General features: G+C 49.3%; 1 long non-coding RNA gene across 1 annotated transcript in view; it reads right to left on the minus strand.

Moving 5' to 3' along the window:
* Positions 1–4,126: 4,126 nt before the first annotated feature.
* The window catches only part of LOC149856342 (uncharacterized), a 35,789-nt gene continuing 22,902 nt past the window's right edge, over positions 4,127–17,013 (minus strand). Inside the window, exon 2 of the long non-coding RNA XR_016444450.1 lies at positions 4,127–4,757. This is a non-coding gene — a long non-coding RNA (uncharacterized LOC149856342). The remainder of the gene's footprint in view (positions 4,758–17,013) is intronic.

The raw sequence follows: 17,013 nt of genomic DNA on the forward strand, positions 1-17,013 counted from the left end.
GAGTTGTTATAGCCCTTAACTACAGAGCCCTGGGTCCCAAAAGCAGGAACTTTATGCTTTTTGAGCTGTAGAGGATCCTGATTCACTCTACTGTTTCTCAGCCAAGAGGCAGCTCTCATATTGGGGCTAGATGGAGAACTTGTAACATGTAACTTTATACTTAGGCCATACTAGATCAGTGAATGTTAAGCTGCATTAAAGTTAACATGTGACTGCTCATGTTACAAGGGTTAATACCATTTCTTGCCTGCACAGCCCTGACTTGCCACTAAAGGGCTGGTGAGCAGGGGCATAGCTAGGAGCCAGGACACCTGGGCCCTATCCCTGATTTTTAAGGGATGGGGTGGGGATGGCAGCATACTGGAAGCAATGCCTCCTGGGATGCTATAGGACTTCAAATTGCTCACTTTGTTTCTGGAGCAGACTGAAGTTTCTCTTGTACGAGCTAGGTAGAATGATTCAGAGTTTAACCCTCACCTGAAGTGATATAACTTTGAGGCACTTGGAGGGCACTTAGTATGAGTTAACAAACTTTACAATATGTGTTTTAAGTGCCCTTAGTATGGGCTAAGTGTAACAACATACTTTACCCTAAGAAAAATAATCTCCTGTTTTGGAGGGAGCTGTAGGTGATCAGAGCTCTTCAGGGTACTGGAAAGTGCAGGTTAGATATGGCTCTCACCCAAGTCTTGCATTTATCTCTGGGATGACCTCAATCAAAACAAAAATTGTTTAGAATTGATGAGTTCCATTTGCTGGAACTTTAAATTGGGATCTGGAGTTCACCTCTATATTTTTGCCTCATTGCAGTGACTTGTGATGGATTATATAGTAGTGTTATAGTCTGATAGGGACCCAAACCACTGAGATGCTCAGGGCATTCACCTTGAACAGGACTAAAGTACTATTAATGGTAGAGAATAAGTTCAGGTCCAAGATTTCTGCCTTGAGTGTCTGACATGTAATATGGTAGAAAGCATTGTAAAATGAAGGTGACAATCTGTGATCTCATCACAAAGGATAGGTAACTTTACACCAGAAGTGAATTTTACTAGGGAATTTGAAGGAGGGCAGGGAAGGGCCCTGTTGCATGGGATTGTTGGAGGCCATTATAAGCAGGATGCAATTTGGAGGCAAATCATCAAAAACTTTAAAACCAGTGCTTTCTGCATATATGCTATAGGCTCAACCCCTTACACTTAAATTGTTAAATCTGGATGAGCTGGGAATGATACAAATGAAGCAAAACCACTCTGTCTTTAATGTGGGGATGAAGCAGTGAGCTGGTTGAGAACCCTTTGAGGCAGGGCTCAAGAAGGTTTTCATAGCCCATATGTAAATCTTGGGCCCCTGGCAAGCATTCATTTAAATGTGAGATGGTGATCTGATCCCCATTCTCAATAATCATGCCTCCTGTGCATGGCAGAAGGTGCATTCTGAGATCAGATCTCAGTTGTACCCTACTTGCAGTTGGGATGATGATCATGATCCTTGGCTCTCCCTGTACCTGCAAGCTGAAAGCTGGGTGCTCACAAGGCTGGGATCAGGGCCAAGGCCAGCAATCACCTAATTGTTGGTTTGGTCACATGTTCAATTTAAGGTGCCATATAACCAGACATAAACTTGAATAATATATTTTATTATTTGGCCCTTTTGAAACTGGTTTATGTGCACTGAACGTCTCTCTCCAAGTCAGATGTCTGTCCCTAGCCTTTGGCTCAGAACTTGAGCAGCACTGGTCACCTTCAACCCCTCCCCTTGAAAAACATATAATGTATGTGGAACAATGTTAAGACAGGTTTTCCATTTTATGGAGCCTTACACATTCATGCCACAATTAACATATCAGTGGCAGCATAAATGTGATGTGTAGAGCAGGCCTCGGACACAGACACCAGACCGTGAGCACTATTTTATCACAGCACAACTTCCTCCAATCAGGGAGCTGTTTCCACTTCATTCTTTTCATGTTCAGTGCAATTTTCAGAACTTATCAGAAAGGATAATCATGGTAAAGGTTCCCACAGAAGCTTTAACTTTTGCTTTTTATGTATATGAATTATTTCAGGATCTCGTGCTTCATGATCTTATTTCTGAATAGTGTTGCAAAATATCTCACATAATGCAATGGAAGATATAGGAAAGGAAGCACTTTTTTCCATAAATGCAGTTGCATAGGTTGCACTCTCTATTCCTGTACTTAAATACTGATAATGCTCTTAGGTGCACTAGGGTGCACAAACGGTCCTTGTCCTCAAGAGTGTAGGGTCTAGCTTAATTGAACTGTGCACAGATGTATCTTTTTATTCATTATTGTTCATTATATCTGTAATTCTGCGAATGTGCCCAGCACTTTTACCAAACGTAGGGCCTAAAGAAGAGGCAGTCTAAGGTCTCCATCTAGTGGAATGCAGAGTGCCTGGATTTCTGTTGAACCTAATGGAAGATGAGGCGATGCAACACTCCCCAGCATCTGACTTAGAGAGAGGCAGGAGAAACCAAGGGTCTTGTAAGTGGAATACAAAAGCTTAGATTCTCTTACTCCAGTGAAATAATTCAGATTGCATTAGGGTAACACTAATTTACCAACAGGGCAACCCGGGCCTTTGAAACCTGAATATAGCATGGAAAGAGAGGAGACTGTGAAAGGACTCGGAGAAGAGGAGCGGGTGCTCAATGCAGGTGGCTGGTGGGACTTTGGAGGTGGCATTCTGGAAAGATGAGAAGCAAAGAAGACTGAAGTGAGAAGGGGACAGACAGGTGAGAGTTTCAGCAGTGAGGTAGGAGAAAGCGTGTATGCTGTATGCGGGAGAGGTTGAAGGTGACTGTGGCGAAATGCCGGGCTAGCGGCTCCGGCACCGCTTAGGGGAGCCGCGGGCTTTGCGGAGTTGTGCGAGCGCGCGGCTTGTGGGGCGGAATTGAGGTAGCTCTTAGCCGCCCTCGAGGTTCGCCGAGTTGGCACAAGTAGACGACTTAGAGTAAGTAGTTAGTGTCTCTTAATCTATAGGGTGTCCGTTGGTTCACGAGGTTCCAGAGCCAGCCCTTGCGTTCCAACAGTGGAACAAGTCCAAAGCTAGGTGCGGCTGCCGACTCCTTAAGTCCCAGAACTGGTCAACGGCTCATTGATATGGAATGTTAGTTATAAAAGTTATTACAGAGTAGATATAGAGTAAAATAAAAAGATTTATTCACTCACCTGGCCTCACCCTCTTACAAGTAAGAGGGGAGGCTGGTTGGAACGAAGTTGCAGTAAATACAAGTATAGCGAGCGTAGATATGCTGTCTAAGCTACGATGAGAGGCAGTCGAGAAGCGGAGTCTCCGATGTTTCTTCAGTTACAGTATGCCGGATACTAAAGGGGTCTGTTGGTTCACGGGGTTCCAGAGCCAGCAGCTGCCGACTCCGTAGTCCCAGAACTGGTCAACAGCTCATGAATGGGATATTCTATAGGGTGTCCGTTGGTTCACGAGGTTCCAGAGCCAGCCCTTGCGTTCCAACAGTGGAACAAGTCCAAAGCTAGGTGCGGCTGCCGGCTCCTTAAGTCCCAGAACTGGTCAACGGCTCATAATTGGGAAACACAAAGCAATACTGTAACACAGTGAATCGTTGTCAGTTGTCGGATTTCTGAGGCCTTTATCTTCGCTGGGATACGCCCAGGCGGGGAGGCTGAGAACCGGTCTGCGGGGTGATCAGGCCCACAGAGTTTTCCAGTTGTCGTCTCTGCTGCTTCCTGCTTTTTTGCCTCTTTTATAAATGTTTGTTGGACTGCCTCTATGACACTAACTATAGTATACAGATAGGATAATTTTCTTTTACATAATTATTGCTAGGCAGATTTTCTACATAAGTTTCATTTCTGTAAAAATGACACTTTTAGATAAGAAATGAAATTTACAGAATGCGCATGTGTAGCTTAATGCCAGTGGAGAGAAGTACAAAGCGTTCATTTTGATTAACAGTCTACTTCAAGGTTACATAAATGTGAGAGTGCCGCGCGGCAGTTACACAAAAAGAGAAAATAATATAAAGTCTTTGCTAAAAACTATAAGACAGTTACATGCCCCCGTGCCGTGGGGCAGTGAAACATTTATGTAGTGGTCTCATTTAAAAACAGGTTGATGGTGAATAGTTCTTCTTCGTTAGGTTCATTAGAAAGTTTGGTATAGACAAAGGCACTTACAGAGTTTATACGATTTTGGATATACTTCATAACACAAGAACAAATACAAAAGAAAATGATAACAGGTACAAATACTAAGAGGAGTGCTGAAAGTAGGTTAGATAGCCAAGATGAAATATTAAAACCTAGTGCATTAAAGACTTGAGAAAGTAGACTGTTGCCAACGCCAGCGATGCCGTTGACACGGGTAGCTATTTTGCGAATACTATTAACCTGTTGGTTAAGTGGAATGGAAACATTTGGAATTGTAATGCAACATAGCTCATTAGATAGGTGTAATAACTAGGAACAGGTAAACAGAGTGTGTTACTAATGATAGACATAGCATGGTGGGCATTAGCTTGTAGCTATAGTTCATTTACGGGAATCTTTAGGCGTGACAGATGGTGTTGTATAGTGGTTATGACAGTGATGCGCAGGGGTAGTGTTAACGGAACGATGAATAGGCTCGCCGACGTATCGCGTTAGCAGGGAATACAGCCACTTCTTCGGAGGAGTGGTTTCTACGGAGTCAAGGCGCGTATACAAGATGGGTGACGAAGGTTTCCCGAATGGCTGTCCCATACGATACACTTGCCTGTAGAGAAAATAAACTGATTAAGGCAGGGTATAAAAGCTATATACAGAATAATAGCTAGTCTTTTATCTCGGAACGACGACTCAGCCAATTATGATGGGCTAATAATGTCTTATTGGGCGTGTCAGTTTTAACGTGATAAGTGTTTGGGTAAGTTCCTGCAGATTGTATTGTTCCTTGGTATAGAAGCTGTTTCTTTTCGTTAGGCCCCGGTATGGCTACCCAGACAAGTTCCTCCGGCTGGAATCGAGGCTCCCACGGTTCTGGTGTTTCTTGCTTTCTGTCAGTCCATAACGACTTGTCTTCATTTAGTTGGATCAGAATTTGTGGTAGGCGGCTCGTCCAATTTGAATATGTGCCGTTTCCTGTTAGACGGAGTTTTTCTTTGAGGATGCCTATGAAACGTTCAACGACGCCATTTGACTGTGGGTGGTATGGTATGTGAGTGTGCCAGACGATGTTATAGGTGTTGCAAAAAACTGCTAGGGCCTTTGACATAAAGGGTGGTCCCCCATCAGATTGGATCTCATTTGGCACTTGCCAGAGGCTCATGGCCTGAAGTAGTGCAGAACAGACGGTTTTAGCGGTGGTCTTCGTAAGCGGGATGCATTGCAATTGTCTGGTGCCTAGATCGACTAGGACTAATGCCTTAGCCTGACGTTTGACTCCAGGGAGTGGTCCCATGAGATCAACTTGCCACGTCTTTCCTGGGGAAAAGTACTTTGGGTCATATGCTTGTTTGGCCGATGCGGTAGGCATAGTCTTGACTTTATTACATATATAGCAGGTTTGACTTCGTGCCTTCCAATCTTTAAGTGTGAAGGTAAATGGTGGCGTTTCAGCAGTTACTCGCTTCCATTTGAGATGAGCTTTGTTGGGGCTGATATGGCCCCAGAACTCATGTAGCCATTGCACTAAGTGTTGATTATTGACATCTGTCTTAGTGAGGATGGCTGCTGCAACTTGTTGTGGTCTATTTGCTGTTTTCTTGATGGCCTCTGCACGCTTCTCTGCATCTTGTAACACGGTGTCGATGTGGGCGTGGACTGGGTTAGTGTCTGGTCGGTGTGAGCGGGTGTGTTGTAACAGAGGTATTGTTTTAAATTGAGGCAATATGGCAAAGATATCATTCCACAAGAGTTGGTTTTCTGTGGCTTGTGCTTGTCCAGTTAATATTTTGTAGATATATTGGGAGTCAACAGCTATTACAGGGACAGGTTCACGGACATTATGAGCATCTAGGCAGTGTTGGAGGGCTCCTTTGAATGCGAGGAGTTCTTCCAGTTGTGCGTTTGGAGGTGGGGCTGCAGGTTCTACTTCAATGTATTGGCATGGGCTACAGAAGAATCCATGTGCTCCACCATGGGCTGTACTTCCATCTGACGCTATCCAGGCAGGCAGGATGGTGCCATACATTAGTAGGAGGTTTTGGTGAGGGAGGGAAGGTGTTGAACTTGCTGGCGCGTCTTTCGTCTTCCAGTGGTGGAAGTGAAAATGGAAGACTTGTACTAATTCTTGCCAGGTGGTACTTAAGCCATGAAAAGTTGGGTCTGGTCGGTCGGGAATTAGGAGTGGAAGTAGTGTGACGCCTGATCCGATGAGGGTTCCGGTGGTTATAGAGATGCTGGGATAGGCAACTGTAGCGAGCTGAGATGCTAGTAAGAGGGTTCCTGTGACTCCATACCGAAGTTGGGACGGTTGCATGGCTTTATAAGTTGAAAATACTAGCTTGTTATCGTTGGTTGTGCCGGTTGCCCAAAGTATTTGACTTGTATGTCCGAGGGCGACAGTTATAGACTCATTGGGGCTGACGCTGTGGAGAACTGTAGTTGAGGTGGCTTCTAAGAGTTCTTGTAACTTATCATAGTCGTGAGTGGGGTCACATATGCTTCAAGTATCAGTTTTAACGCGTAGTTGCTGATGTAGACATGCGATGACTTCTAGTTGACTTGTTGGTACATGCGCTCTGTGCCAGTTCAGCTGGCCTAGAAATTGTTGAATTTCTTTTTTCGTTGGGGTAGTACCTTTGATCCAGGGGATGGTTGGAGTTGTATGCGTTGTTGCTTTGCGAGTGTTATGATCAAATACTTCGCCAAGGAAGGAAATGTGTGGCTTTGCGGTGAGTTGAGATTTTTGCATGTTTACAGTCCATTGATGGGCTTGTAAATGATGTATTAACTTTGCTGTAGTCTGGGTTACTACTTCTGGAGTTCTGCCCATGATAGCAATGTCGTCAACGTAACTCCAGATGCGAACATCCTCAGACGTAGAGAAGGCTTCAAGGGTAGTGTTGATGGCTGCCGTGGCTACTGCTGGTGAATTGCAGTACCCTTGGGGACAGACGTTCCATTTAAACATTTGTCCATTTACACACATGTTAAGTATCCCGACGTCATCGATAATAGGGATAGAGAAGAACATGTTTTTGAGGTCTAAGGTACTTCCAAACCAGGGGGTTGCCTGGTAGGCTATCATTTCACTTAAAGTCTGTGGTAGCGTCTTAAGGCTGGGCTGCGATAAAGGTTCTACTTGCTTGTTGGCACGACGATAGTCAACTACGAGTCGAGCTTCGTTAGGGCTTCCGGGTTTTGCAATGCCCCAGGCAGGTGATAGAAACTTAGCATGTGAAATTTTGGAAATACGGCCTGCTTCTTGTAGTTCATTGAGAAGCTTCTGGAGTGACTCTCGAAGATGTGACTTTGTAGGGATGGGCGTGTAGCGCCACGACAGGTGATTGATGACTTTCGGCGTATGGGGTGCGATGCTCGATGTTTTACAGGGTTCAACTGGAAATGCTTGTAAAAGTGTAGGCTTGAGATTAAATTTGAGGATCTCTGAGACACCGAGTAGGTTGACATCTCCTATCGCTGCTACGAACGACTTTCCTGTTGGGTGCTGTACACAACGGCCTAACGTGACACTGGCGACGGAGTTTAGGCCTTGTACGTGGATTCTTTTTTTAAGCGGGGTGTGGGGGGTAGATAGTTGGATGACTGAAATTTGTGCTCCGGTGTCTAGGAGGAACTTAATTGCTATTGCCATCTTGAGGCCTAGAGGGCCTTTATCGGATGAGTTGCTTTTGATGTAAATAGTTGCATAGGGGCGTTGATCATGCAGTTGTTGAGGTTCGCCACCGAGGTTAACTGCCTCGGCGGCTTCTACTCATTTTTTGGCTTTGACTGGCGGTTAGGATCCCATCCTAGTTTGATGGCGAGGGTTAGTTGCTCTCCCTCTGATAACTTTCGGAGAGTCGCTTTATCTAGCCCGGATCGCCCCAATAGGAAGCCGAATCTTGCTCGCTCTAATGGCGTTCGAGTAGGTGGTCCTTGGGCTGGTGGTTGTTGTGGCAAATTATGAGCGGAGGGATGACTTGGCTGTTGAATCGAGGGCTGTGTCCATACTGGTTGAGTTGTAAGGGCTGCTGGGGGAAATGGAGAAGACGACTGAGATACAACTCCGGTGGGTGAAAAAGACTGCGGTTCTGCGAGTAGAGCAAATCGTTTTAATGTTTGACTGGCAGGGGAGTCTAGTTGGCGTTGTAAATGAAGAACAGTACTGCTAGGCTTGCCAACAGCAGTAATCATTACTAGGCGAGCTGCTTGCCCAAACCCGGCTCCATAAACTTGGTATGCTTCTTCTACTCCCTCTAGGGTAATTGGGACTTTACTAGGATCTGGTAGGTACTTATGTGGCCACTTGTCTATAGTGGTCCTGAAATCTGTGCTGCCAATTTGGTTTTCTCTAGGATCCCATCGCAGGAAAGAGCAGCCTATCATGGCATAAATAAGTGACAAAGCTCTTGGTTGTTCAACTAGAGTAGAGAGTCCGTCATGGATTCTATGGGGACAGTTGAGAAGTGCCCCGACAGCTAGGGCAGCCGGTGATAACACTGGTAAGTCTTCTACATCTAGAATTTCGGTATTCACGCAGATTTCTCCACTCCACTGGGATTGTTGCATTAAATATCGCGCTTCTGTCTTGTCCAGTGTCTCCATAGCATGTACGACTACGAGACGGCCTAACCAGATGGCGGGGGTTTCATCTGGGCCGATTCGTGTATCCAAATAGAGTTCTCGTAACTCGCTTCGGTCGCGCGTTCTGAAGACGATGGTTGTACGTTCTGTTTTCATGGGGTCGCGAGACTTTCCCTTAGTTTTGTTATTTTCTGTATGCCGTTGGTTGCTCTCACCCTCGTTTTCTTCTTTTATACTTTCTTCTCCTTCTCCCCTTTCGCCCTCCTCTTGCTCCCCTTCGTCTCTAGAAAATGGAAGTGTGTCATCCTCCTCTTCATCTTCTTCAGTAATAACTTTTCGAGTCCGGGTAGTAACAGGCAAGGCAGCTCTTCGAGTAACAGCTGGTAAAGTAGTTTTTCGGGTGGCAACTGGTAAGACGGCTAATGGCGGAGTTGTCGATGGTAATGGTGGATAAATTGACGATATTAGCGTGGTAGTAGTAGCAGAAGGGTTAAGTTCTGTAGTAACGACAGCGGCTAGTGGTGCGGCGGCGGCTGGTGGTGCGACAGCGGCGGCTGGCGGAGTGATGACTGGCGGCGGGACGGCGGCCGGCGGAGCGGCGACGGCGGCCGGCGGGACGGCGGCCGGCGGAGCGGCGACGGCGGCCGGCGGAGCGGCGGCCGGCGGGGCGGCGGCCGGCGGCCGGCGGGGCGGCGGCCGGCGGGACGGCGGCCGGCGGAGCGGCGACGGCGGCCGGCGGAGCGGCGACGGCGGCTGGCGGCGGGACGGCGGCTGGCGGAGCGGCGGCTGGCGGCGGGACGGCGGCTGGCGGAGCGGCGGCGGTGACTGGCGGGACGGCGGCTGGCGGAGCGGCGGCGGTGACTGGCGGGGCGGCGGCTGGCGGAGCGGCGGCGGTGACTGGCGGGACGACGGCTGGCGGAACGGCGGCGACTGCTGGCGGAACGGCGGCGACTGCTGGCGGAACAATAGCAACGACTGGGGGGTAGAGGAGCTTTGCGGCGGTGTTAACTGGAGGGTTAGGCTCTGAATACGGAGGTGGTTCCTTATATTCAGTTAGTGTATATTCTGGAGCAGTTGGAGTAGTTGGGGGAAGGCATGGAAGTAACTTCGCTTCCTTTAAGCACTCAGGGCTCTCTTCTGGGTTGGTCAGCATGCTTGATGCCTTTGCGGCTGCTAGTTCTGTGGCATTGCGGCATGCAGTGTGGAGCTGCGACTCTAAGTCTCCTATAGCTCCTACAGCATTTATGAAGTGTCGCAACAAAACTTCTGTCACTCTACTGGGAATTATTTCTGTTTTGTTAAAGAGTCTTTTCTTGGCTCCCCTCTCGGCTTCTAGTTCGTGGCGGCGGCGGACTAAACTATCATAGGCCTTCCCAGTTTCAGGTATTCGCTGGGGGTTAATTTGGCCCGGGGGGGGGTGCTTTCCTATGACATTATGAAGGAGCCCTAGAATAGAGGCTTGTTCTTCACAGGCCGGTGACGCATCTCCTTTAGAAGGGAGAATACCTGCAAGGGCTCCGTTTCCCCCTGCATTTGTTGGGGAAAATATGACTTTGGGGGCGGCCATTACACACCCCAGAGCAGCAGCAGCTAGTGAGCATGTCCAGATTCTACTTCCTGGTTCGTTCACCCAAATGCGACCAGAGATTTGAGTCTTAGGGTCACTATCGCCTGCCGCATGATAAGCAAGATGATTCCAAAGATCATCAGAGGTTAATGGGGGTGAACGGTGTCCCAGTCACCAGGGACACATGCAGACTAGCATGGCCTGATCGTCTACTTGGGATCCTGTTCGTGACGCCATGTGGCGAAATGCCGGGCTAGCGGCTCCGGCACCGCTTAGGGGAGCCGCGGGCTTTGCGGAGTTGTGCGAGCGCGCGGCTTGTGGGGCGGAATTGAGGTAGCTCTTAGCCGCCCTCGAGGTTCGCCGAGTTGGCACAAGTAGACGACTTAGAGTAAGTAGTTAGTGTCTCTTAATCTATAGGGTGTCCGTTGGTTCACGAGGTTCCAGAGCCAGCCCTTGCGTTCCAACAGTGGAACAAGTCCAAAGCTAGGTGCGGCTGCCGACTCCTTAAGTCCCAGAACTGGTCAACGGCTCATTGATATGGAATGTTAGTTATAAAAGTTATTACAGAGTAGATATAGAGTAAAATAAAAAGATTTATTCACTCACCTGGCCTCACCCTCTTACAAGTAAGAGGGGAGGCTGGTTGGAACGAAGTTGCAGTAAATACAAGTATAGCGAGCGTAGATATGCTGTCTAAGCTACGATGAGAGGCAGTCGAGAAGCGGAGTCTCCGATGTTTCTTCAGTTACAGTATGCCGGATACTAAAGGGGTCTGTTGGTTCACGGGGTTCCAGAGCCAGCAGCTGCCGACTCCGTAGTCCCAGAACTGGTCAACAGCTCATGAATGGGATATTCTATAGGGTGTCCGTTGGTTCACGAGGTTCCAGAGCCAGCCCTTGCGTTCCAACAGTGGAACAAGTCCAAAGCTAGGTGCGGCTGCCGGCTCCTTAAGTCCCAGAACTGGTCAACGGCTCATAATTGGGAAACACAAAGCAATACTGTAACACAGTGAATCGTTGTCAGTTGTCGGATTTCTGAGGCCTTTATCTTCGCTGGGATACGCCCAGGCGGGGAGGCTGAGAACCGGTCTGCGGGGTGATCAGGCCCACAGAGTTTTCCAGTTGTCGTCTCTGCTGCTTCCTGCTTTTTTGCCTCTTTTATAAATGTTTGTTGGACTGCCTCTATGACACTAACTATAGTATACAGATAGGATAATTTTCTTTTACATAATTATTGCTAGGCAGATTTTCTACATAAGTTTCATTTCTGTAAAAATGACACTTTTAGATAAGAAATGAAATTTACAGAATGCGCATGTGTAGCTTAATGCCAGTGGAGAGAAGTACAAAGCGTTCATTTTGATTAACAGTCTACTTCAAGGTTACATAAATGTGAGAGTGCCGCGCGGCAGTTACACAAAAAGAGAAAATAATATAAAGTCTTTGCTAAAAACTATAAGACAGTTACAGTGACCAGTGCTATTCAAGTTCTGAGCCAAAGGCTAGGGACAGACATCTGACTTGGAGAGAGATGTTCAGTGCACATAAACCAGTTTCAAAAGGGCCCAAACCGGTTTGAGATAAACCTGGTTGGATGTAGTATCAGACTTAACTGGTCTGGTTCAAACTGGTTTATGCAATGTGTGTCCTGGACCCCTTCCTGGTTTAACTTTACATCAGAGTCCCCCAGCATCCCTGCATGCTGTCTGCTCCAGCTGATCAGGGCTGGCCCCCCTCCCCTCTGCTCCCCAGCCGGAGCAGGCACAGGTAGGTTGGGGGTTTGGCCAGAGAAGGGTCTGTTCCACCAGCAGGGACCAAAGTCTGGTCTGCCAGGTGCGCCCCTGCCACTGCTGCGGCAGCAGGCTGGCGTGACCCCTGAGGCAGAGGGGTTATTCTGTCCTCTATCCCCCAGGGACTGCAGCTAGGTCTGTCCATCCTGACCGCTGCTGTTGCTCGCTCCCTGCTTGGGGCAAGCAGTAGAATAAGCCCCCTCTGCCGGATACTAGAGGGAGGAGGAATAATCCCTGTCCCTGCCCATGTCTAAGGGGGCCCTGATGGCCAGTGTCTAGCCATGCCTCCACCCAGCTGTGGCAGGGGTGAGGGGGCAGGGCTCTTAATAGGGGCAGCAGCCCCTGTCATAGTATCGGGGAGCGAGAGTCCCTTCTTGGCCAGAGGGCCCTCCTGTGGGGCAGGTAGAGCTGCGGAGGACTGTGCATAGCAGCACCAGGGCCTGGGGGGGGTAGAGCCCTTCCAGTGCTACTGCCACTGCCGCCATGCTCTACAGTAGCTTTCTTCCCTGGGAAGGGGTCCCTGCCCGGAGAAACTGACGGGCTGCTGCCCCCGTCATGGTCGCCCCCCCCTTGCTGCTCCAGCGGCTGGGTGGGGGTGGGGCCAGCCAGAAGGGCCCCTTGCAGGGGTGTAGGGAGCAGGGTTATTCCCCTGCCCTCTCGCCTTGGGGAACCTCAGTGGTATAAGCCCCCTCCTGCCTCCCTTCCTCTGGTGTCCAGTGGAGGGGAATTATTCTGCCACTTTCCCATGGCACAGAGCGGTGTGGTGGTGGTGGCAGCCAGGGTGGGCAGACCCCTCTGCGGTGCCCTGGGGGCAGAGGGGAATAACTCCTCTCCCTGCCAAGGGGCCCTGCAGGCTGGTGCCTGGCTCTGCTCCTGCCCAGCTGCTGGAGCAGTCAGCGGGGAGTGACCATGACGGGGGAGCAGCAGCCCCAGTGGCAGTATTCCCAAGCGCGAGCCTCTTCCCAGTAACAGGCTGCACTGTGGGACGAGGCAAGCTGCTGCGGAGGTGGCGGGTTGGAGGGCCCCCTCCCCGAGCCCTGGTGCTGCCGCGCACAGTCTGTTGCAGCTCTGCCTGCCCCGCAGTGTGGCCCCCCGCCGGGAAGGGGCTCGCGATCCCTGACACTGACAGAGGCTGCTGTCCCCATCAGGGCCCTGCCCCTTGCTACTGCAGCAGCCGGGCAGGGCATGACCAGATGCCAGCCAGCAGGGCCCCTTAGGCAGAGGCAGGAGTGGGGTTATTCCCCTTTGCTCCAGCTTCTGGCAGAAGGGACAGGAAGGGGCTTATTCCACTGCTTGCCCCAAGAAGGGAGCGAGCAGTGGCAGTCGGGGCAGGCAGCTGCAGTCCCCCTGGGGGCAGTCCGGGTAGTGGGGAATAACTCCTTTTCTTCCCCTCTGCCTCAGGCTGTGCTGGTCTGCCACCGCAGCAGTGAGGGGGGCTCCCAGCAGACCTGACTCGGGTCCCTGCTGGTGGGACAGGGAGGGGGGAATGAAACCCCTCTCTGGCCAGGTCAGCCTGGGCTGCGCCCCCCGCACAGCTTTCTTGCAGCTGAGGACGTGCTCTAGCGTCCCTGGCTCCCGGCCTGAGCAGCTGCAGGCAAGCGCCCAGAGTTCCTCGGTGCTGAGGGGATGTCTGTGCTGTACAAACCGGCTCGACCTAGCCAGGTTAGACTAACTTGCAAAGATGATTCAAATTCAGACTCTGGCTTTTTGAATGTCTGTCCCTAACCTAGGAGGTGGCAGTGTGGGGCTTGAAAGTTGTGATGGAAAATGAGGAAGGATTAGGTAGATGCCTTGTTTTTCCTTTTTACCAAATATTTTCTTCCAAGATGAGCCACGAGAGGGAGCTGTTACTACTAGATTTGTCCCTGAATGGAAAGTGGGGACAAGCTCCTTTTTTGTTTTGTTTTGTTCCCCCCCCCCCGGTTTCAGGGTTTTTAGATTTGTCAGGGAAAACTTAATAGTTTCACTTTCACATCCATAGAAGCTGTTGCAGGAAAGGGTAAAGATACAGCAGCAGTCTGTGTAGGATGGGGTGAGGTTTACATCTGAAGGTTCAGTATCCAGCTAATATTCTGTACTAGACGGTCATATATGCAGTAGTGAAACAGACAGCTGCTAGGGACTTTCAGGGCTGATAACAAATGATGCAGCCTGGAACCTGAGGGCTGCTAGTCGGGTTCACATTTGCCCGTGCAGTTGGGGGCACTGATCAAGTCAGCATTTGTGCAGCTGCACGGCTTACACTCCTTTAATATCAATTTGCTGCACCACAGACACTACACATGATACTTGCATGTGTGGGAGGTGCTGGTTTCACAGCTTACTGATCTCAACAAGGCTAGCCCCCATATCTATCATTATGTGTATTACCGTAACAATCTAAAATATGTGGTTTGTGTCCTGACCAGAAAGAGAAACCCTCTGATCCTGAATTGTATTCCTTCATCTGCCAAACAGCAAAGACAAGCAGGTAATGTGCCCCTTTCCCAGCTTGGCACTGCAGAAATGAGTGAGGCGGTCTCGTGATGGTTCTCTTGTGCTGTTCCTAAGGTTCATTTTCACATCCAAAGAAGACCAATCTCTGCCAGTCCTTTGGTGAATACCCACAACAGAAAACACAGATCTGGGTCTACTGTGCAAAAATCCCTGACCCAGAGAAAACCTCAAGCTGTCAGTCTGCAGATGGCTGGCACATGTGCTAACATACTCGGATGGGCTGATGCTTGGCTTCCTGGCACCATCCCACGGACTACCAGCTGCCACTGAGGGAAAAGGGGTCAGGGGAACGTGGAGAATTGATCATGGCCCCTGTTTAGGTGAATGTGTGGCAAAATCACACGTCCTGTAAACAACAACATGGGATGTGTGACTAACAGGCTTAGCAAAAATATTGTCCCTTAAGAAATTAGTTTGGCATCTTCAGATCCAACTTTGCTTTCAGAAATGGCAGCTGTAATTCAGTGCGTGTGTGGGGGGGTCATGTCTTTGCTTCAGCACTGTTACCCTTTGTGACTCCAGTGGGTAACAACAACGTGGACTCCTGTTAGCTGCTTGCAGGAGGAGAAGTTGATGATTGAGTCAGGTTTCTTTGACACGATTTTGTTTATTTACAAAGTCCTGCCTCCCTGCACACAGCAGGGGAAAGTGGCTTTGCTTTTGGCTCCCAGCCCCTTTCAGCTTGAAAGTCTTTCTCTCATTATTTCCCAAGGCTGTGCTCCCAGCACTTGTTCAGGCTGCATCTGTTGCTTCCCTGGGAAGTGCTTGTTCTCAGATGTACACACCCTCACAAAACTTCTATCAGTGAAACTCCTATTCTCCTATGTGCCTTTCATATGCTTTTGTTTTGGGGAGTGACCTGATCTGCTTGGAGCAGACATGTCCCAGGTCTTGGGTAGCTGCAGAGAGGTGCAACTGGGCAAGTCCATGTCCTGTGTGGGGTGTGGTGTGGGTAGAAGCTGCATCTGGGTTTCTAATGGCAGCCAGGCCAGCCACATGGTGGCTGCTGTTTTTGTGCCCCAGCCTTCCACTCTGCCCAGCTAGGGACAGACATTACACACAAACTGGTTTAAGTGATCAGAAACTAATTAAGACCTGTAACAGAACAGATGTTCAGTGCACATAAACCAGTTTGAAAATGACTGAAACCAGTTTGAGATGTCTGATTTGGGTTAAACCAGTTTATATAACGTCTGTCCCAGACCCCTTCCTGGTTTAAGTTAAATCAGAGTCCCCCAGCATCCCGGCATGCTCTCTGGGCTGGGTGGGGCTCTCTGCTCCAGTGAATTGGGCTGGCCCTGCCCCTCTGCTCCCTGGCTGCAGCTTCAGCGGAGACTGCACGTACAGTGGGGTCTGCCTGGATTCTTCCTGCTCCCTGCTCCTCCCCCTCACCACTCCCTGCTCAAACAGGGATCCCCCTTTCTCTCTGCCTTACACAGACACCTCTTAGCATTACCTAGCAGACCACATGCTGGTTATGGCCTGTACTGTGGGAGATGGGACAAAGGCACACAGGGCTTAGGGCTTTTTGGAGATAATCAACAGGTAGCTGGTAACGTCTCTCTGTTCCTTCCTTGGGAAAGCTGTTTAAGAGCTTGAACTAATGGAGAGAGGCTTTGTTTTCTGATGGGGTGATAAACACTATGTTATCAACTCCCTGCTCGGCTGCTCAGGAGCAAGGAGGGGAGGGAACCACTCCCTAATCGGAGCATCCTATCCGGGCTTGGCCATACCCCCTCCCCCCGCCCAGCTCAGCACTACAGAAAGGAAGTGAGGGCTGTTCCAGTGCCCCTTGGCTTCTAGCCTGAGCTATTGCAGGTATGTGCCTGCAAGTCTGGGATGTCTGTGCAGTTACAAACTAGTTTAGGCTAGCCAGGTTAGACTAACCTGCAAAGATTGAATCAATTTATGTTCAGGCTTCTTGAATGTCTGTCTCTAGCTCTTAAGTCAGCACTTGGGCCTAGTGCCCTGGTTGCCCTCCCCACCCCTTTTGTTAAGCTACTGGGTAGCTGGTTCTATAAAGGTATGTAACTGTTTCTTACACTTAGCTGAAATGAAAGGCAGTGCTAACACCCAGCCTTCAATAATACCAAGTAGCACACTAATAGAGTATTGCAGGGGATATGCTGCAGTCATAGAAACATAGAAAATTAGGGTTGTAAGGAGGTCATCTAGTCCAGTGGTTCTCAACCTTTTTTGTACTAGGACCCATTTATAAACATCAATGGCCATTCCCGACCCAGGCCCCAGACCCCAGTGTGTGGAGCAGGGTGTGTTTGCGGGAGACATGCGTGGGGGGGGCAAGGAACCTCAAGCAGCCCCTCACAGGCCAGCTTGCCAGAGAAAAGCCATGGTTTCCCAAGTTTTTCTCCTTTAAAATAGAATTCATTTTTACAGTCTGATCCATTTTTAAAGTTTATTTGTGACCCT

Source organism: Crocodylus siamensis, chromosome 10 (genome assembly GCF_052110815.1).
Source record: "Crocodylus siamensis isolate JL-2025a chromosome 10, ASM5211081v1, whole genome shotgun sequence".
In the NCBI taxonomy this organism is placed as follows: Eukaryota; Metazoa; Chordata; order Crocodylia; family Crocodylidae; genus Crocodylus; species Crocodylus siamensis.